Source organism: Neopelma chrysocephalum, unplaced genomic scaffold (assembly GCF_003984885.1).
Source record: "Neopelma chrysocephalum unplaced genomic scaffold, ASM398488v2 Primary Assembly neopelma1_65b, whole genome shotgun sequence".
NCBI lineage: Eukaryota > Metazoa > Chordata > Aves > Passeriformes > Pipridae > Neopelma > Neopelma chrysocephalum.
In genome coordinates, this window is record NW_020897723.1 from 468544 (window position 1) to 490712 (window position 22169).

The 22169-nt window shown below is 42.4% G+C and overlaps 1 long non-coding RNA gene across 1 annotated transcript; it reads right to left on the minus strand.

Moving 5' to 3' along the window:
- Positions 1–12268: 12268 nt before the first annotated feature.
- LOC113968024 lies at positions 12269–17354 on the minus strand. The gene is made up of 3 exons (XR_003534343.1): positions 17121–17354; positions 15334–15473; positions 12269–12323 (listed from the first exon to the last, which is right to left on the minus strand). It is a non-coding gene; the product is annotated as an uncharacterized LOC113968024 (long non-coding RNA).
- Positions 17355–22169: the final 4815 nt, after the last annotated feature.

A 22169-nucleotide genomic window follows, 5' to 3' on the forward strand; every position in this document is an offset into this window, starting at 1 on the left:
GAATCTTCCATGTTGCCATCCATCTGTAGGCTCCTGTATGATTTCATTTGATTTGAAATTTAGCCAGACAGAAGCTAGCTGGGACAGCTGGCAGTGCAAATAACTTTTTTTTTTAGGGGATAATTTTTTCATCTCCTTGGAGAGGCTGAATTCTGCCTTCTGGAAAATTCATGTATTTATTTTGCATGAAATAGTATATTACTTAGTTACCTTTAGAGTGGTCTAATGTTCAGTTTTTATCCCCTTGTACTCAAATTGCCTTGTCTTCACAAACCTGGAGCCACTCTTCCTTTGAAGGGGAATTGCCTGTATTTGTGATATAATACAAATAAAAGCAGCCTGGAGTTTGAGACATGCCCTTTCTTCACCCTGCCTGATAAGCTGAGGTGATCCAGCGAGATGCCGACTTGTCAGTTATAAATTGTATCTCTGGGAATTAGGACCACACAGTGTTTTGGGGATTGTATCTCCCTGACAAAGTCCACCCTCCAAAGAATACAGGACACCAAGAATGCAGATGACAAGCTACTGGTAAAGGAAATTTTAAGATTTTTAATCTTACAAGTTTATATTCACATAACACTGAGAGCTGCAGTGCACTAAGCCCGGGAGTGTCACACTGCTGCTGGTGTTGCAGTGTGATAGGAGAGTGGACAGTAGGAAGCAGCCCCATTTTAAAAGCAAAACAAACAAACCAATCAAACAACACAGTACAGCAAACACCTTTCATTCTTACAATAAAAATATCTACTAGCACAGACAAGTTCTCCATATTACACAGGAGGCACCAAGCAGTTTAGATAAAGGGTGGTTTTATCATTATCATTTCTCAAAGTAACAACTTCAGAGGCAGTGAAAAGAGTTTCACATAAAAGCAAACATATCTGTATGTGTTTCTTGGGAGTGAGGTAATGCACATCAGTAGGACTACAGTCTCTTGATTTTCACCCATTTTTGGACCCCAGCATTTTAAACCACTGAAAAACATAGATGAAGTGGGGAGGGACTCAAAAGACAAAAAAAATCCACTCCTTAATCTAAGAGAAATTCACAGGAAGATTCCTCTGAGCTCCTCTGCAACACTCAGCCATTCAAGGCTGCCTCTTGATCTTGGACAAACTGGGGTTTTGGAGCTCCTGGGCTCTCTGATCTGAAGATAGGTGGAAAAAAACTATATAAAAAGAAACTGTGTTCTGGTTTCCACGTTATCTGTCTCTCATGAACTCAGATATCTGCCAAAATGTTTAGAATAATAAATCTTGCAACGCTTGTCTCAGCAGTGGTACCACTGACTGTTTCCCTGTGTTACAGACTCTCTGTTGCCCAAGAAGCTGGTGTAGCTACAGTTTGGGTAATTATCCAGCCTAGAGCAAAATACCACCCACAGATGAGTAGTATGTTTTCCAAGAGACTCAGCTCTACAAAACTTCCTTGCTCCTTATTCTCCTTTCACATTTCAGTGGGTAAAAGTCCCAAAGTTGTTGCCTGTGATTACTCCCAGCACTTCTTTTCTTAAATGCCTTTGAGTGGAGAAGTTGCACAGAATTCTATGCTTGATTATTAGTGCATGGCTAGATCTGCCCTAGCTCTGCTGAATATCTGGCAAACTTTGCTCTTTTTTTTCAGCCTAAATTTAATTCCTTATAGGATTAAAGGCACTTCACCTATCATTTCTAGAGCTTTGTGTCTTATCATGGTTTGACCCCAGCTGGCAACCAAGCCCCACCCAGCCACTCACTCTCCCTGGTGGGATGGGGAGAGAACCAGAGGGGTGAAAGTCAGAAAACCCATGGACTGAGATATGAATTTAATAATTGAAATAAAATAATAATAATAAAATGTGGGAGTTGGGGCACTGAACATACACAGATTATTTGTTACAAGTTATATTATTATTTATACCTTGGGATAGGACTTGCAGAGATTGCTCCCAACCCATGCTACCCCACCCCACTCCCCTGCCTTTTTTGGCCATTCTTCAGCTCTGCTAGTGCAAAAAAAACAGATTTATGTGAAGAGAGGTTTGCTGTAGCCCCAAGAGTTATCAGGAGGGAAGAAAGAAGGTAAAATCCAGGTTCACTATAGCGAAGGAAACATCCACTGAACTGCTGGCTGGTAACAGTGCAGTAGATCAGGGAACAAAAAAAGGTTAGATCATAAACCAACAGAACTCCCTGAAAAATAAAAATTGCATTCGTCTTCTTCTGACCTTAAGATGTGAGATGCTTGAGAATGTGAAACTCCAATCTCTTGGAACAGATAAAATGTTCTGATGAACAGTATGTGCTCAGCCTCCTGCCAGATGGGATTACTTATTTCTCCTCTGTTTAAACTACATGTGCAACCTCTTCAGCCCCACTGTTTTCTGAGGGATTTTAAAAACTACCTTATTCTAAAAAAACTGTATCTGTTCCAGGTAGGTTCTTGATATTCACTGCCACTCAGACACCAGATCTTCACCTGGTATAAAGTAACTACCTGAGAATTCACTGTCTGGTTTTTAAGCAACTGAGAATGTGATTTGATCAAGGAAGTTATCCCTTCTAGGAAGCTCCCTGGCAAAGAAACTGCTAGGAAACTAGAACTTTGGAAGAGTTTCTCTGCTTTTTGTCCCATTCTGTTAAAAATAAGTCATCATACCTTCATCTTGGAGTGTTACAGCACATAATTAAACCTTAAGACTGTATGCTAAATGCAGGTCAGTGGCTCTGAAAGTTTGGACCAATGAAGCATCACCAGATTGTAGTGCTACTCATAATCTCTCTTTCCTTGTAAACCCTACACTGAAAACTTGAACAGTGGTAGTGACTCTGTGCATTTTATTAATGACACGAGTCTGGGGATCAGCCACCACACTGTGGGCTCAAGAAGCGACTCCCTTCAGTACTGGAAGGGGACATTGCTCTTCCATTAGCAGTTTTAAGCTTGTGTCTTCTGTAGCATTTTGAGCTATTTACATCATGCAAAATCTTAGCGGTCTAATGCTTTTACCTCCAAGGTCTCAACTGGAAAGTTCAATAAACATGGGGATATATGGCTTCAGTGGGTCTGAAGCAGTAATGTAGGAGATTCCTGATGTGCTTGATATATTGCACCCCACTGGTACTGCAGCTATCCAACTGGAAAGTCATAAAATAACATAAAATAAAGTGCTGGAGCAGAAACAATTCAGTCATTAACGCCACAGACACTCAGCCATTAAATCTCCCCCACCAAACAGACAGCAGAGCCATCACAGCGAGCGCTCTCCGGATGTGTGGAGACCCAACAACCCCATGGATTGTGTCCTGAGGCCTTGATACACATGCCAGTGGTATTTACATAAGTGACAGGGATTTGCCACAAGGTTTATCCAAGATGTGAGTTCACATTATCGTTTTTCTACCAGCACCCCTGCCTGGATTGTTTTAGGAACCTCCACACCCCAGATGTAGGTTCCAGGAAAGGCACTTACAGTATCTTCACAGTACAAAATAACTTCAGAGTTCTCCTAACAGCTTGGTAAGAATTTCTCAGTGCTCTGGCACCAGGGCTATAACATACCTGAGCTCCTGCAAAGCACAGTGGAATCACTTCATCTAGTACCCCTCAACCACTGCTGCTTGCAGACTCAGAGCATGGAAGACAGCAATGAGAGCATTCACTGCCATGAAGAAATGTCAGTTTACTGAGATGAGAATCAGGGCCTTGAAGAAAAAAAAAAGCAATATATCATCACTTGCAGTTACTTCGCTATTTTGTTCTAATGCAAAGGTTTGCAAAATACTAAATAAATCAAAATGAGAAATCTTTGCTGTGAAGATGACACAAGGGCCGTGACGAATTGAGCCCAAGCCTGAGGGGGAGAGACTTGTGGAAAGATATGAAGCATTGAAGCAATGAGGAAAACTGGAGGAGAGTCCATTTAGGAGTCACAGGAGTTTTATAGCAGGAGACAGAGACCTCTGAGCCTCTCACAATCCTTCATTTCATACACCTTTGTTTATTATAGCGTCTTTCTTTCCTAAGGCTGGAGCTTAAGACTTTGATTTATATTTCAGAGCTAATTTTTTTTTCCCAACCTTGAAACGTAGGGGGGGAAAAACTGAAAAGGTTTTTCAAAACAACTGTGGGGAAGCTGTATGCAGCCTTTGCTTACCTCCTCCAAGGCTGGAGGTATTTCAGGCTCAAAAGGCAGCACAAACATGAGATGTTCCAGATTGAATTTGCCCTGCCAGTCTGGTTGGTATGAGATATTTCTCTTTGCTCTGTGGTCGAAAAAAAAAAGTAACAGTACAGTATCAAAAGCCTAAACAGAGTTAGCACAGAAACTCAAACCCATGTGTGTAGGCATCAAAAATTACAAGGAAAGTTATAATATGAAGGCAATCTGATTTTTTTTCTCCCCCCAAGCTAATCACAAGGCTTGTGCTGTCTGCTGGGGATGGGGGTATTAAAAGAAAGAGAACTGAGAAATGCAACTGAGTGAGAGACTTCCCAACAGCTTCCTTTCACGCGTTGAATCAAACCTGCAGGCAAGAAGACACAAGGAAGCCTGCAACACTCATCCCCACACCAAACCCACTCTGCAGTGTCCACTGAGCAGAACCTTCACTGCTTTAAAAACCTGGAGGGGTTAAATGCATACTGGGAAGCAGTACCCGGCTGGGATCTTGTGCCATCAGTCTGGCTGCTTCATACCATAGCTTCACATTCATCCCACCTAATTTCAGGGACCTAAAGAGCCTAATGACTGAAGGGAGTTAATCAATGAGCAGAGAGGCATCTCCAGAGGGCAGTTCAGCCCATGCTAAAACCAATCACCTCATTATCTGTAGGGGAGCACAGGTTAAATGTGCTCGAAGTTCCAGCATCTCAGTGAAGTGTCTAAAGCGAGATGGAACAAATCTCACCTAATAGTCTTTCAAAGAGCCTAAAGGGTTGCTGGAAATAATCATAGATTTCAATAAGTATGGGTCAGGATTTAATTTCATCCTATTTTGGTAATAAAGTCAAAAGCAGCCTTAAGCATTTAAGAAAAAAAAAAAAGTCACAACTAAGAAATTTTCGCTGAGATTGCTATCTCTTCCAGTTTATCAGAGTGAAAGCTTGTGATATCCCTTGTTAGATCCTATGCTGCTGTCTTCAGAACTCTCCCTTCTCCCTCAAATACCAATCCAAGATTTGAAGATCAACTTTAAAAAAAACCAGTAGTCTGCCAAAAAAGAAATTAAATGGTAGTTTTAATTTCTGGCAAGAGAACCTGTACTTCTCTTTTTCCAAGCTTAATGTCAACGAAAGAAATGAAATCACATTCCCTTTCACAAACAATCTAACATGATTTCTTTTTCTTTTACGCCTTTTGTCAGCAGTGCCAACTTTTTTGAGTTACTGTTAAACGCAGTCATTGCAAACAGAGCTAAAACCCGTCCACTCCTATTATCTCATTGCACCATAAATTGCCTTGATAGTGAAATAACAGCAACAAGACTGCAGTGTTCTTGCTAACAACCCCTGCTATCACTGAAGTGGGCAGGTCACATACACAAAGCCAAGAGCAGGCTCTGGCCACAGCAAAGTGTTAAGGAATATATCAGGGAAATGAAAGCTGTCATCTACCCCCAGTGTCAGACATCTATGGCTGCAGTTAATTATCTGTATTACTGCAGCGACTGAAAACCTTAGATCTGAACCCAAATGCCTTTCTTCAAAGTGACAAATAAGTAGAGAACATAAAAATAGCTTGGTGAGACAAGTACTGAAGCCTGTTGTGGAACAGACAGGGGCCATAACCCAGACAGACAGGAGATGATGTCTGTGCAGGTCTGTGGGACAGGGAACCCTCAGCACACTGTCTGCCCACCCACAGCCAAGTGCCACAGGAAAACTTCCATGGATGAACAAGAGAAGAGGCTGGGAGGTGGGTTTTGTTATAGAGAACTCCTGCTGAGTGCAGAAGAACCTCCAAGGCACATCTCTCAGCATTTAGTAGCTGCACTGCTGAGGTTTTTCCCAGGGCCCAGGTGAGAGCTGGTAACAAGAGTACTAAAAAGGAAAACGAGCAGCATCCATGAGCAGTGCTACAAATGAGAACAGCTCACTTATTCCTGACATGACTGGGAAGAGGGACACAGTGCAGCAGTTGGTGGCATAGTTGAGGGGACAGACTAGAGGAAATTCCCTTTCCAGAGGCTTCCCAACAGCTACAAGGCTGTCACCAAGATGAGAAAAACAGCTGCTACAGTAATTGAAATGGGACACAAACAAAACAGTGTTTCAGGCCTTGTTTACATGTATGAATAAAGGGGGGGGGGGAAGTCTTTTGCAGTGGAAATCGGCAAGATTTAGACATTGGCCAAATAAAAGCATCTATAAAAACATCTCAGTCAGGGACAAGGCTTCAACCCAACAGAGAGGATTTTGTCCATAATGGTCCAGGAAAGCAGCAGCAGGGTGGGAGTACAGAATAACCTGTCTGCAGCTACATGGAGCTAGACCTGGCAGCTCAATAACTCTGAAAAAGTATCAGAGAAACTTAGATGTTCTCTTGAACATGGGTCAGCTAACAGGGAAACATCAGTGGGGTGATGGATTTATGCTTGCAGATGATGTTACCTAGACACAAGGTCTGAGTCACAGAGAGGAGTAGGTGGGAAAGAGTCCTGGAAAAAACCCTCACAGCAGTGGAAGGAGGGCAAGAGGGGTCTGGCTGACAGAAGGAGAGGCCAGAGAGGGAGATCTGTGGCTTTCCATGGCCTGGTTGTATTCAGCCACAGGAATGCAGCTTGGATAACATATCCTTTGGGACCTATTCTAGATGTAGGTAGCTTTTAAAGACACATAGATATATTCTTAATGAACATAAGTATTTCACTGCTTTTTGCAAGTGCAAACAGCTTTTCTGAGCACACTCCAGACTGTCACACTCCCTTATGCAGCTTTTAATAACCAGGCAGAACCTGGAGAACAGAGTAGTCATAACCAGTCTTTTTCTCTACAAAATCCTCGTTTTGTAAAGAAAGAAATTCGTTAGAAGCTGAACTTCTATGCATCATTCATTTCGATTTGTACCTACACTTGCTTCTGCAGGTCAGTAATTGCTTCTTGCCCTGTACAGCAATGAAAAGCAGACCAATAATGCCACCCACAGGTGTTTGGGGTTATTGCTACCACGGATTTAGAGATGGGGTTTCTGATCTTGCAGTTAACTGGAATGACAATTCTAACTCGACAGTGACAGTGCAGGTGAATTCAGAGGCATCTGAGAACTACACTGCCCAACCTGTTTTGGTACTGCTTGGTTAGAGAGCTTACAGGTTACTGTGCAGATGGCTTGTTTTCACTACAAATAATTGGGGTGTAAACCTAAACAGATTACAAAACAGAAATTAAAAACTAAAAACCCCTCCCATTTCAACACTCAGTGATATGCAGGTCTGTGAAAGCATTTCAAACAACCAACACCATCCACTTTTTAAATTAAAACCATCCAAGCACACTGTAATAGCATGTATCATATTTTGTCTTATTTTATTTTGCTGTTCCTATCTCAGAGATCCTTCAACTGAGATGACAAGGACTGTGATGATTTAAGAGTTCCTCTTCAAAGAAGACAAAAGACATCTGAAATAAGAGCTCAATCTTAGGTACGACTGAAGCAGGGAGAGTTTTGCTCACAGATACCGCACTCATTCTCTGTCTTATCTCCCTCATCATGTTTATTAAGAATCTCTGAACAGAAAGATTTTCAACTGTTACCTGAACATTAAAATAGGATTTTGTGTTTAAAGTAAAAGGGATTAAAGGATATTTATTATCCTATTCCTCCTTTCTTTCAGAGCCATAGGGCTCCAGAATACAAACAGTCTCGCAGGGAGGCTTGAGATCAGATCACACTGCAGGGGAGGAGACGATGTTTTCTCTCATACGTGGTCTCTCTCAAAAGCAACGAAGGTGGGCGTGGGCCACTCAGGGGGGATAAAGCCCTTGTACTCTGCACAGGCTTATTACATCTCATGGCTGGAATTAATTTGCATCTCCTAGCTAGATTCACAGCGGTGAACTCGGAATTCTGCGAGGCATGTGATGGCTCTGTATGCCATAAATCCTCTTCATATTCTGTTGTGCCTCAAATCCTCACAAAAGGTCAATTCATCTGAATTCTCTAGGGTTTTCCAACAGTACAGACCCTTACAGGAAATCTTGAAGGAGTCAAAAATACAGAGAAAACGGGTAAATACAGAATTTCACATTACAAGTGTTCTGCTGAACAGTGGACTAATCCTAGCCAAAGTGTATTCACTACATGAAACAGTTTGTATGTGTTAAGATTGTCTTGGATTTCCACATCAACTGAATAATGTAAGAAAGTCAGTAAGGGAAACTTTGTGTATTGAAAAAAAATTAATCTGAGAACTGACTTGTCTGAAACACGTTTAGTCTGAGAACTCAAAGATAAGCTATAGCATCCTGCCCTTCATCTTGTACAAGTAATATTATATTTTTCTTGTATACAATTGTAGATATGACACTTACGTTCCCAAGTGTATGTTATTGCAGCACAGCATTAATATCACTATAATACACATGTAGCAGTAAGTTTTGTGCATTCATTGCACACAACCATTTAGTTTATTTTGACTTGTTTATTGTACAGAACATATCAGCTGAGGCCAGATTCGAGGTAAATTAGAAACAGGGAGTGAAGAACATGAAACAGTTCTATCCTAATCTCTAACTAGACACACTCACACTTTATTGATGAAGTTCATCAATACTCTTATTTAAAGACCCGGAGCCCCTGAGGAACAACTGTTGTTAAAAGCTTGCTATGACTGCTGGCACCATAGGTAAGAAGGTATTTCTGACACCAAAATGCTTTCTGAAGGTCCTCTGAATTATCCAGGCTCATTAAAATCAAAGGCATCTTCTCCTGTCCCTAAATATTTGAAGAAAAAAAAAACACCACCTCAGGTATTTAAGTAAACAGATTTTTTTCCTCATTAAAACTATATTTAAATACTTACAACCTTATCTTCATTACGGAGAAGGTGACACACCTACTTCTCACCCTGACAGCCCCAGGGGTGAAGTCCATTTAAGGTGAGGGGGAGCTGAGAACAGGTCCTGTAGCTGGGGCAGTGCTGGCACAGCTGCAGACACAGAGACCCACATCTCCAGCCCACAGGGCAGCCAGGAATTAAGCAGAACGGGGAGCTGAATCTGGCTTCCCCAGCACAAAACCCTTTGAAAGAGGAATAAATGGTAATGATTTTGTACAGCTACAACAGAGCAGTGCCTTAATTTTGGTCTCTACCCATTGCTGAGTCTCTGATATAACAGCAGCTCCAGATGTTCAGAGCAATTGCACAGCACTCGTGACACAGAACCACACGAGCAGTCCAGCTCAACCAACTCAAGCTGTCCCCCAAAACAAACATTTCTTTTTATACAGTCATTAAAAGAAAAACCTTATTCAGTTTAAAGATTCACTGACAACACAAGACCGTTTGAACAGTTTTCCATTTGTTGTCATACTGTTGCCACGTAGGATTTCACCAAGCAGACGATAACACATCTCATGACAAATAAGACCAAAACACCCTCCAGGCAGATTTATGGAAATCATCACTCACAGGCAAGTGTGGCAAGTGTGATAAAAAAGCATCAAGCTAACTTCAGAAACAGCAAAGCTACTTCCAAGGCGACAGCTCTATCCGGGTGATCTCGAGGACACGTTCTCTGACAGCGGGACTGGATTGTGCTGATGTGAACGACTGCCTGCTTGGTGGCTTTGCTCCACTGGTCTGTCATTGAGTAAGTGTCAGCTCACACAGACTGTTACATTGATGCCTCCATCCATCATAACCAGCACTGCCTGCTGACTCCCTAAAGAAAATGCCGTTCACCAGGAAAACACCAGAGAGCAAATGCTGATTCACTGGGTGGTTTGGGTGGAGACAGACTGTCAAAGTGAGTTTGTGATTGGAGAAACTGAAAAGGCTGGTGCATCTGTGGACACATCTGGACCTCCTGAATCTGGACACCAGCTCTCCAGGAATGATGTTCTCCCTGATGGTCTCCCCATGGGAAACAAGAGTGCAGAGTCCTCCTTTCTCCACAGAAAGCCCTTTTGCATTTGGCCCTTGGTGAAGGTAAGGGGGTGTTACACAAGGCACTTCTATTAAATATCCCAGACATCACTGAAAGCTGCTTTATATAGAGCTCTCACCTACTCACAGATATTCCATCCTCTAGACACAGTCTGTACCCAAACACCAAGCCAACATAAAACCCACAACCACAGGAGTTTGTGACTTTGCCGTGGGAGAAGAGAGGGGCAACCCAACAGAGAAGTTTGAAAGAGTTAAATAGGGTGGCCATAGGTTAAATCTCTAAAGATCTTTGGAAAATCCAGTACAACCATGCCTGGAATTGAACATTCAGTAATTACAAATATACCCCATGCCCATATTTACAGCTAAAATTCTCACACATCTAGAAGAAACCCTACATTGCAATGCAGAAACACCAGCCCCTCAGTGTGTCACAATACACTGCAGGCACTGAGACAAATAATGGCAAGTAGTAAGGGCTGTGCAGTGGGAAAAATCTCACAACATGGAACCTGAGCTTTCCAGAAACTACTGGAAGTGGTATTGTTGAATGCTGGCAGAAGAGAGCTATTTAGAAAAGCAATAATTAATTCCTTCTAGAAATCTGCAGATGGGAACCATTTCCTTTGGGTCCAACTGAAATGGTACAAAGAACAACAAATATATATTAAAATACACCAAAGATTTGCTCGGGAGAGGCTGTGAGTCCCTGTCCTGGGAGATGATGGCACTCACACATTGCCAGGCTCTGATTCAGAGGAAGAGCAGCACAGGGACCTGCTGGAGGAAGGCCAGCCAGCCTGATGCCACAGGAGATAGGGCTGCCAGGCTTCCAGAGAGCCTGGAGTCTGCACTTGCTCCCTTGCTATTACATGTCAAGTGACTACACTCTCCAAAGGTTCACAAGCAGAGCTAACAAAAAAATCCTACTTTGCTTTCTATACATTTAGACCTAAATCCACATCAGCTAAGCTGGGTTTTCTGTGCTAGACCCTTGCTTTGAAACACCTCTTGCCTTCCCACCCCTCCTGCCACACACTCCCTGCACCTCAGTGCTGTTCTTGGGCTGATTCTTCAGATGTGAGCTGAGCTGAGCTGGGCAATAGAATAAAGACAGGGAGTTAAAAGTGACCACTACTTTTGGCCACTTAATTTTCAGACGGATGAACTGCGAGCACAGCTCACGACCAGAAATGTGCCACAGGCTTAAGAACATGAGCATGGGAAGGAACACTTCTGACCTGCCATAGCCTTCAAAGCAGAACCTTGCCAAAATCACACTCCAACAGAGACCCAGCAGGACATCACAATCATGTAATGCAAAGATTTACAGTGAGGCGTTTAAAAAGCACAACAGGGATCCCATCCCAGACCCACAACAACCCCCACAGGGAACCAGGCACTTTGTACCAGCGAGGAAAACCTGCAAAATTATGCTGTTGATACACTTTGCTGGATTGAAAGAGAATTACAAATGTTATCTGCTCCACTGGAATATCAAAAAGGAAACCCAGCCACCGCTCCAATGAGAAACAACAGATAAATACCTTGGCAGTCATCCAGCGAGGGTGCAGCTTGGGTTCATCCACGGAGAGGCAGTGGTAGAAAACTTCAGGCACGAACCCTTTTTTCAATTAGTCATAAACCAGTAAAGCAGTATTTGGGGGAAAAAAAGTGTCAAAAAGTTTTCTTCTGCAAACAGAGTTCACCACGGCTGGCACCACAGAGTCCGCTGCCTCTGCCAATTCCACACAGCAGCTCTCACAAGGATGAACAAAGTAATTGGTAACACAGGTTGACAACACGAAGGTAATAGGTCAGAAAAAATGCTCCAGAGCACGTTGTAGGGACTGGTTTTCTTCACCCAGTCATCACATCCAACCTGTGAGAGTGCTCACACCAGAGCACGTGGGAATGAGCTAAGCTTTCATCCACTTTCCTTCCTTGAATAGACCTACAGAACCTTAATAACAGTTTACCTCCCACCTCTTGGTAAAACTCTGAGCCCACTACAGCAGCTGGCTACCTCGACTCCCTTCTTTTTAAGCCCCACACAAGCTCAGTGCTGCTCATGTGGCCCCTCCCTTCCCTTCCAGGGTTTGGCCCCCACCTCAGCTGGGACACACAGCACAGGTGGTGCTTGATCCATGCATGGCTCCAGAGGGGAATTTTCACCTCCTTGATCACAATGTGAAGTAGCCTGGGCTGATGATCAGACCTGAAGTGCTCCTTATAAAGTGAAAGAAATCTTTGCATATTGCTGCTCTAGTGAAGGGGTTGGCAATAATGCCATAGGATAACAAGGAAGAGAAGGAAATCTACAGGCAGCTACAAAGGATGGTGAACTCAGTAAGAACCTAAAAATCTGAGGGATAGGTTTGTCCTGAATAGGAATAAGAAGGGAGTAAATAGCCTGTCCTGTCAAGCATCCTTGATGTCTGTGTACTAATGCAAGAATTAACAAACAACCAAAATTCTGTTTACGTGAGGAAAATGGAGGGGAGTGATTCAAACAGGAAAGGTGAAGTGCTTTAGCCCTGTTAACAGGAAGGCTGAAGAAATGTCAGGATCATTAGTGATTGGTTTGGAGCAGGAAGATGAACCAGATGGCCCCTCCACTGCCCTGTCTGTGAATAGTGTTGGTTTACATAGGGTCTGGATTTGTTATCACTAAGCCAACTAAAAAAAAAAAAACCAGTACAAAAAGCCCACAGCTTTGGGACATTTCATGGGCTTTATGGCATTTGCACACAGAGAGGTTTGTTTCAGCATTTCTTTCAATTTGGGAATATTTACACTCTGGACTTGCAGATGTTCAGTGCCACCTTTGACACTTCTGTCTCGCCTTGCTATTCATAGAATAGTCTCAAATCTTATTAAATTTGCTTTCCCTTTTATGAGTTTGAACTTCTCATTTTTATATCTGTCCACTCTAGTATAAAACCACAATTAAAGATTTCTGATATGCTTAGATAAAGCAGGCGTTATTTTTATCATGACCCCTCCTTTCCCAAACAAGCGTGGCTAATCTTTTCAAAGCAAGCATGCCTAATCTTTCCAGGCTCTCTTCAAGGCAGTGCATTATCATGACCCAATTATTCCCCAAAAAAAGATAGCTGGAAAATTTCTATCAGGATGATTTGCTCACAGAAAATGCCGTTATTGCAAATATGGAAAAAGCCTTCGTATCACTTAGAATGGTTCTCTGCTGAGAAAATTCACATCAAATATTTCCTGCTCTATCAGCTTGTTGAGATCTCGTTTGTTGCCCCATTCTGTTCCTAATTGGATAAGCACAGAGCTGCATTAACCCAAGGTGTGTGTGGGTTCACTGTTGTACAGTGCCTGGGAATTGTTCATTTCAGCAGGGCAGACACTACTGTTTTAGTTTTCATTTTCTGACTTTCGCTTTGAATTCCCCAGATAAACAAAAGTAAATTTCATTTAATGTCTTGAAGTCGACTGAAGAGAAAAAAATGGAGCAATCCACGCCATTCACCTCTGCACTTTCCCACCAGGCTGAATGCTCTAAGCAGAGGAGAGGATCCAATCTCACTGGTCTGTCCAAGGAAAACAGGGTGTTTTCTGACAAGCTCTCTGCTTGGACAGGAATAAGAAGTTGGGCTCAATAATCCTTGTGAGTCCCTTTCAACTCAGAATATTCTGTGATTCTGTTGAAAGGTCTCAGCAGAGTTTTGACCATCTTGGCCAACTTGAAAGATTTTCAAATTACAGTGAGTAAATTTGGGATTATTTCTCAGTTTCTAAGTGTTCTGACTTTAAACTAGGTATATTGCAAAAAAACCCAATAAAAGCCACAAACAAATAGACACTCTTCTGAAGTCACTTCACCCCTATAAAACTGTTGTGACATTAATGAAACTGCCTTCTGGAGGGACTAGAAAGTTTGACATAAAGCTTTCCAACCTCAAAACAACATCAGGGTATGTTAAAGATAAATTTTCCCATTTTCAAGGCAGCAGCACAGCCTTCTGTGGGAGACCCAGCTCCACGACTCACCCCCAGGCACTGCAATGGTCGCTCTCCACCCATGAAAAAGGAATGTACCTTTTATCCTGAGCACTGAATGACCATTCACTTTGCTGAAATGTTATTTCTTTTTATAACTGTGCAACAGCTTAAAAGAAGGATGAAAGAGGAGAAGGAGCCCAGTGCTGTCACTTTGGAAAGCTTTTATTGTGATCAACCTTACAGCACTTTTTGTTGTACAATACAAAGAACGTTTAATCTCTCCTGGCTGGCACATTCCCTCCAGGGTTTTACTCCTGACAATGGGAGCTTTCACTTTGACCATGGATAAAATAGTGTCAAACCCCATTGCAGGGCACTGCTTTGACTCTGGATACATTTGGGAAATTCTAAAGAATCAATGACTTCATGGGATGAGGGGAAAAAATAGGATTACTGTTGGAGAGGGCTCATATATTTCATACATTTTGCTTCCCATGAATACCACCATCTCTAAAATGCCTTTCACTTTGCTGTTGCAAATACTTGCATGGTTTGTTGTTTGAATGATTTAAAAAAAAAAAAATATGAGATATGATTTCCATAACACTTGGACTTCATAAATTTCCCCAGACTCTCTGGATGTGCAGTCTCAGGGCACTCCAGGTAGGAAGGGAGGCAACAGAGATGCTGGAGCAGAGCCACTGAGCCAGTGCTTAGAAGTGCTGAGCTGCTTGCAGAACTGAAATGTCAGCTTTTCCTTCTTTTTTTCATGTTGGTTTAAAGGGAAGTGAAGGAGTTTGTACATAACAAGCCTTTGCCTGGGTATTTTCTAAAGCTTAGGCCAAATTCAACCTCTGAGTTTTGGCAAAGGTTACTAGAGAGTTATAATTCAAGAAATTCCTCTGTACTTCCATATTTGTGCCAGGCCTACAGACTGACAGATGGAAACTCCCCAAAAGGATTTGGGTTCGTACACAGAGAGCCAAACAAGTGACTTCTATCTGGATGACTTCATTTCAGTTGGGAGAAGCAAACAGCAAACAAGAAGTGTAGGTCTAGAGAAGTCCCATGAAACAACATAAACTCATGCATCTTGTTACATAAATTTCTCTGTGGTTTCCACACTAAAGGACATTTCAAATAAACATCCAGATTGAATCTCCATATCCAAAGGAAGCCAAAGTTAAACTTGAATTTTCAGGCTCTGCCAGAGTGGCATATAAAAGAGTATCATAGAGAGAAAAATAAATGTGTTGGGTTGTGTTACCAACATTTGTGCAGCTCCTGGTGAGGTTAGTGGAGAGGGTCCCAACAGGAGCTATGGAAAGACTGTCATCTTCACAACACTGTCCTGCAGGTCAGAGAGAAATGGTGCCATTTTTCTACCTTGTGTGGGACAGTCCTGCACTGTGAACAGCAAATAAACAGGTGACAGTGGCATTAGACAACCCAGTGGCTGAAAGGTTTTGGCATAAACTGGTCAGGAAACATTTCTGCTCGTGTCACACAGGGTGTCAAAACCAAGCATGCAATGGTCTAGCAGCATACAAATGAAAAAAAAATAGGTCATAAAATAGGTCCAAAAAAAATCCCTTATACTGACTAGTTTGTCATTCAGTATTTTGATCAGTCCTGATTGGGATCCTGATGAAATAAAGAAGAAAGAATGAGTAATCATAAGAGAAACTGTGTTGGATAAGCTCTCCTTGCTCTGATAGGTACTAGATAGTAAATAATCCATCTTGGAGAAACTTTGAGAGTCTGGAGTTTTCCCATCTGCTAGACATGTTTCTCAGTCTTGAGTTAGATATAAATGCAGAAGGCAGGTCACACTTATGCTGCTGCTCTGTAACCTTCCAGATGATAGGTAATTACTCATAAATGTGTCCCACAGATGCTCCAGGGATCCATCTGCACATGTCTGCCTGAGAGTTGTTGGTTCTGGATGAGTTCAGAAGAGACCAGAGCTATGTGAAGAGAGACAGAGTTAGGGGATGCTTAGTAATTCAATTTTGCAGTCTCTGAATGGGAAACAATAAAGCAATGATAAGGTGGCTCGTATTATCATGAAAGCATTTTTGGAAACCAAATACTTGTACAGCCATGGAAAAGCAGGGAGCTGGCCAAGGGGGGGCAGGCAGCCCACCTCCAGCTCCAAGACAGCATCACCTACGGCCACTGTGGGGCTGAGACCCACTTGGCCATCCTATAAAAAACTCCACCACCCCTTAACAATACATCCCTGGGCTTCATTAATCTTTTTTTCGGTGGAAGGGGCATTTTTTTAAACATCCATCCCCAGTCTGCTTTGTCACAACTGAAGCCCACGGTTGTTTGCCCATCCCCTGTGGCAGTGGTGACCACCCTGGTTACTGCCAGAATTCAGCTCTTCCCTGTGCTGGGGTGGGCACAGGCTGCACTCCCTCAGCAGATGGGCTGGGCTGGCACAGCCTGCAGGGAGTGGGGAGTGAGATGCAGAAGGTGTGTGGAGGTGGGAGCACAGAGCATTCCATCGCCTGGTTTGACTGACTGGAGACAACCAGGGAAATAAATGATGCCCAAAATCATCCAGCATAAGTTAGGCCACTATACTGCTTTCTCTGAAATTAGTAGTGAGGCTTGCAATTAATTCAACACAAAGAGACTTCTGCACTGACCATCATTTCTATGCTGCTGGAGAGAACTGCTCAGCAATCTTCTGGGGAAGGAAAACTCCGTGGCTGAGACAAAGCACAGGAGTGGGCAGGCAGTTGTGATAAAACCACAGGGAACCAGCACAGGGAAAATGAGAACCATCTCATGCAGGACTCAGAAACTGAATAAACAGGTTATTTTTACAAGCTGGAAATGAATATATAACTCCAGGGATGAGGAAAAATGCAGCAAGTAACACCATTTGCAGCTCAGCATATTCCATTGCTATTAAAAATAAAAAAAAAAATAAAGGCAATGAAAGCAGATGGGAATAGCACAGCCAAAGCACCTCAGAATTTTATTAAACCACAGGAGAAGCGTTTTGAGAAGCAGAGATGGGACTGTGGTATCTGTACTTACGTATTCTGCCTTCTGCATTCCCCATGGTAATGGAGATGTGACCCTGTAATCTGCTCCAGAAGTGCTGGTCATTTTATATTGCCATTAAGATGCAGAATGAGAGCTGCTCTTGCTCTCACTAGGACACTCAGACAATTTTTCTTTCTTAGCATTTTCAGCCAATCCACACTAAGAGTCAATTGGACTGGTGGGTGTTTTTTGTCCCTCAGCCTGGAAAAACTGGATTGATCCTTTGAGAAGTAAGAGAGCAGGTATTCATTATCATAAGGTGGATTGGTAAAGTTCTGGTTGGTTCAGCTCTTTTCCTTCATTTTTCAGCTCACACCAAGTCCCCAAATTTGTTGCAGCTTATCCCACTGCCTGGAATAGCACATCATTCAATATTATTAAGCATGGCCAAGATGATTCTTCATATTGAAAAAAAGCAGCAGAAAGTGATGATCATCTGAGAAAGCTTTTCTTCACTTGAGTTTTATGATTTGCAACAGAAAGTTTTGCAATGAACCACAGCTCTTTGTCACTTGGAATAGTTCTGATATTGTTGCTGTTGTACTTTTCCACTACAGTGAAATCACTGGTATTACCCTTGAAGCATCTAAACAGCTCAGTTCAGGGGAACAGACATCCTGCAGGAGTAAAGTACTATAACTACACCCATTTTAATGGTGTGTCAGTGTGATCCCACAGTCAGGCTTGTAGGAATAACTTTCCTGCAATGTGTAAGTAGGTACTGCTGGATAAAGGATGACCAGTGTAGTGGAGAGTGGCAGTGGGTGCTGTCATTAGGACTCTAAATTAGAAACTTGGAGAATCATTTGGCTTCTTCCATTCCCTTGTCAAGAAGCATTTCTTTGGTTTTTCAACACGTGGAAGAAGTTCAGATGAGCACACGCCACTCTGAGAAGACTCAAGCCTTTCTGCAAAGACAAGATCTCAGTGAAAAACAACCTGTAAGGTCAGGTTTGCTGGGTCCACTCTGAGCCCTCAATGTTCAGCCTTTGGAATTTGTCTCTCCTGATAAGCAGAGGCAGCAGCTGCATTGTTGTACTCTGTACTCTGTACACTCGGGTGTTGGCAATTGAAAATGACTATCCCAAAATAAGATGTCATTAAACCCCACATGCACTTGCTCTTCAGATTCCTACCATCAGCTATGCCACTTGACTGTAATGGTTTCAGATTCTTTTACCTTCCTCTCAGTGGATTTCTCTGCTCCTTTACATTTAAATTCACCTTGTCTTCCTAAAAGCACAGTCAAACTGTAAGCAATAAATGAGCCAGGCAAAAACAAATATGCTGTTGTTTTCTTGGCTTTCTCTGTAGTCCTGAGCAAAGGACGTTTCTACATCCCTTTGAGAAAGCCATTCCACAATTAATAACTATTTGAAAACAAATGGGTAGGATTGTACCAGCCACCTACTTCTCAGCCTTAGAAACAGTAGGAAAATCCCACCTATCCATAAATATTTGTTAGGATGATAGTTCTGAAAATAAAGTAGGCTGGAACATTCCCTATCAGGCCAGGCTGCAGTATTCAGCTTATATCAATTACTGTCTATTTGACATGCTTCATGCTCTCTTCATTAACAGGATGAAAGGTTTTATGGGATAATAGCCTAGTTCCAGAGAGCAAAATGTATTTATGAGACCAAAGGCCGAGTCTTTTGTCCTTGCAGAAGGAGCCTTGAGACTGCAGTGATTGGCACTGGACTAGGAGGGATAAATCACAAGAGCAAAACTTCTGTCCCGTAGAACATTGATCCATCCATGAATCACTGAGGACAAAGGATCCTCACTGCAGGAAAGCTGAGGGAGCAGAGATCATATTGGTGATGCTGCTGCTGCAGGAGGAAAGTAGAACAACCATTGGCTTCAGTCAAATATTGAAGACACTGTAATTACAGTTAGTGCCATGTTAAATGGTCCCTAGTGGTTTCCTCATCTGAATCAAGGTTTGATTGAAAGCTTGTGACCTGAAATTGTGGTCATTACATTATTGCCAGAACTTATTGGTTTTCTCCCTCTTCAGACAGTAGGCAGATGGCAATTGCTTCCTAAAACATTTCTCAGCTGAACAGCAGTGACAAACATTCTTCTCACCTCAGAAAATCCCAAAGCACATTACAAACTACCTGGATGGAGAGGACAGATGTGTTTTCCTTGGATCTGGCAATAGCTCCTCTCATCAGGGAAGAGGTGTGCTTGGCTAATGGAAAATAATTGTACCTGGCTTTCCACCCCAGCTGTCCCCCACTGTTAATCTCATTACACCTGCACTCAAATTATCAATAGGGACCCTCGCCCCTATTCTATCAACAAGTTACATGGAAAATCTGCCTTCCCAACACAACCAGAGCAGACTGTAAGTAAGAATGGAGGAGGGTGTGCAGTAAGGCATTGCTAACGAGGCAAACACTATTTAATACTCTCCAAGTTAGTCCATTCCTCCAGTGAGGCCACAGTTGAGTTACCAGCCCTTGTGTTCCCTCTTGGATCTTGGCTTTGCTGGGTGCAAACACCACAATCCCCTCTGGCTGTGATTTCTGGCATGTCAGGCTCCTGCTGCTGAGTTCTATTCCATTTCACACAATCCATGCACCATAAAAGGAAAAGAGAAATCCATACTGATCAAATATTATCATACAGTGGCATCAACGTTTCACATTGTTACAGTCCTAATACAGGTCCTGTATAAAAATGTGGTATTCCAAACCCCACCATTGTTGGCTTTACTGGCAGGCATTGTGAGACAGAACCTGACAAGAATTCGTAGTAAGGACTTAAGAGGGGTCTGTACTTGTGGCAGATAAAATCAAATTTGTAGTGCAGAAATTACCTGTTTTAAGCTCAAACCATGGGCTGAAGTTAGAGCTCTAAATAAGTGTTTTCCTGCTTGAATGATGGGTTCTTACAGGTGAGAATTTACTACAAAAACAAAGCTTTTTATACAAATCATAGTGAGTGTCATAGTTCGAACTATGGCTGTAAGAGAAAGTCTTTGGTTTTTGTCACCTCCTTAGTCAAAATTCAACCAAGGTATGAATGAGTTAGTATTGGCCCCAAAAATTCTGTGATGTGCAAAGAACCACCTTCTCCCCAGCCCACAGAGCCTTTGGAGCTCTTTTTAGGCAGCCTCACAGAGACTAGATGAAAAATCTGCCTTCAGGTGATGGAAGACAGGTTAATAACTTGCAGGATATTTATTTCAAGAAGGAAAATCATAGCTGCAACAAAACAAGGGAAGGAAGGAGGCATGCACAGTGGAGACACACTAAATGTTTCTGCTGATCTGCTCCAGGGTGACACTGAAGGACAACGTCCATGCCCAGCAGAGCAAAGGAACAGCCTGTGGAGTTCACCAGCAGAAGATTTGGGAGACACAAGGTCATTCTGCACATGGGTGGTGTGATTTGAACAGCCACCTCAGGTAGGGTGAATATTAACTCACTGCAGCACTTGTTTGTTAAGGCAGTGTTTACCAACAACATATTTTTTCAGCTTCCCAATCTGCCATTATTTTGTGCAGACACCTCTGTCTCACTGGAAGCTTCTACTTGAAAAGTCTCCTTTAGCATGTCTCAGAATTGGGATATGCTACACTGGCACAGCAAAAAAATAACAATCATTTGGGAGCAATTTATTTCCAACAGTTATGCACTCGCTCATTTCCATACCCCCTACAGATGTGTGTATGTCTTGTTGTTCTGATATTGAGAAAAAAACAATTTGCATTCTTTCAATACAAGCAATCCTTGGCTTGAATTTTCAGTTGGTCAAATAATGCTAAAGCAGGAAATATTGGAGTTTCTGCCTGCACCATGGGACTGTGCAGGCAGGCAAACTCTATTACAGCCACGGTCTTATCAAAGGGAAGCTAAATCTTCTCATTAAATCTTGGCTGTTGTTATTTTCAAGAAGAAAGACTCTCTGCTGCGGGGGAAATTATGGAGAAAAGTGGAAACAAGTGGTGAAAGGCCGTGGAGGGAGGCTGTGTGTGGAGCCACTCCAGGTGGAACAGGATGGCCACCCCTCGAGTCCCTGCCTGGGGACACCCACACTGTTCATCTGCTGGGTCCCAGATACCACCAGGATCACCTCTGGATTAATGCATGTAGCCATCAACCTCAATATTTGGCACTTGTATACGGCCTGTTCCAATGGAAGTGGCATTGAACCTTGGTTTGTGTGTTCATTTTTAATTATTCTTTCCATTCTTGGGCAAAATAATTAAGCCTGAATACAGCAAATACCCAACCACCTAAGTAACACACATAAGTCCTACAAGATTTGAGGTGCAGTGCTAAAATAGAGCCCTCATTACACTCTCCACTAGTCTTTTCCAAGTCTGTCATCCATTAAAATGGATATAAAATTGGCCCTGCTTACCTGCTGTCTGACCTCTTTAGGGAGAAAAGGGAAAGGCAGAAAAGAGGGAGAGAGGATGACAAGACAAAGGCCTGGGACATAAGGATAATTCTGGTTATCTTAAAATATTTTTTTTCTTAGAATATTATCTTGTGGGGGATGAAGTTTGTAAAGCAATTGAAGAGGTTTCCAGCCATTATGGTTAAAGTATGTAAAAGTAATCTAAATGGTTAGCAAAATGCTGACTGGAAGATAAACATGTTCATATTATATTAAACTAGGTAATAAAATTTCTTTTTTGGCACTTCAAATGCAAGAAACAGCTTAGTGCTTTTACTGGCACTCTTAAGAAATGTTAATAAGACTTTTTTCCTGCTGTATTTTAAATGTACGACAGGCAGTGCAAACAAAACTGCAGACTGGTTTCTTTGTTCTGCTGGGATATCCAGCTATGCTCCAACACACCAAAGAGACTCTTGTTTACATATGCTGCATAAAGTTGTTCAAGAAACTTTATATTAACTCATGCCAGGATCCAAAACTCTGTGTGTTCAATGGATGAAGAGCACATTCCCTGACACCTACACCCCCTGCCCTAAGCCAGCTGGGGGACACTAATCCAAATACTAGTGATGGGTGATTTAGGACTTGATACTTTGCTAAATAAGGTAAACCTGGCATCAG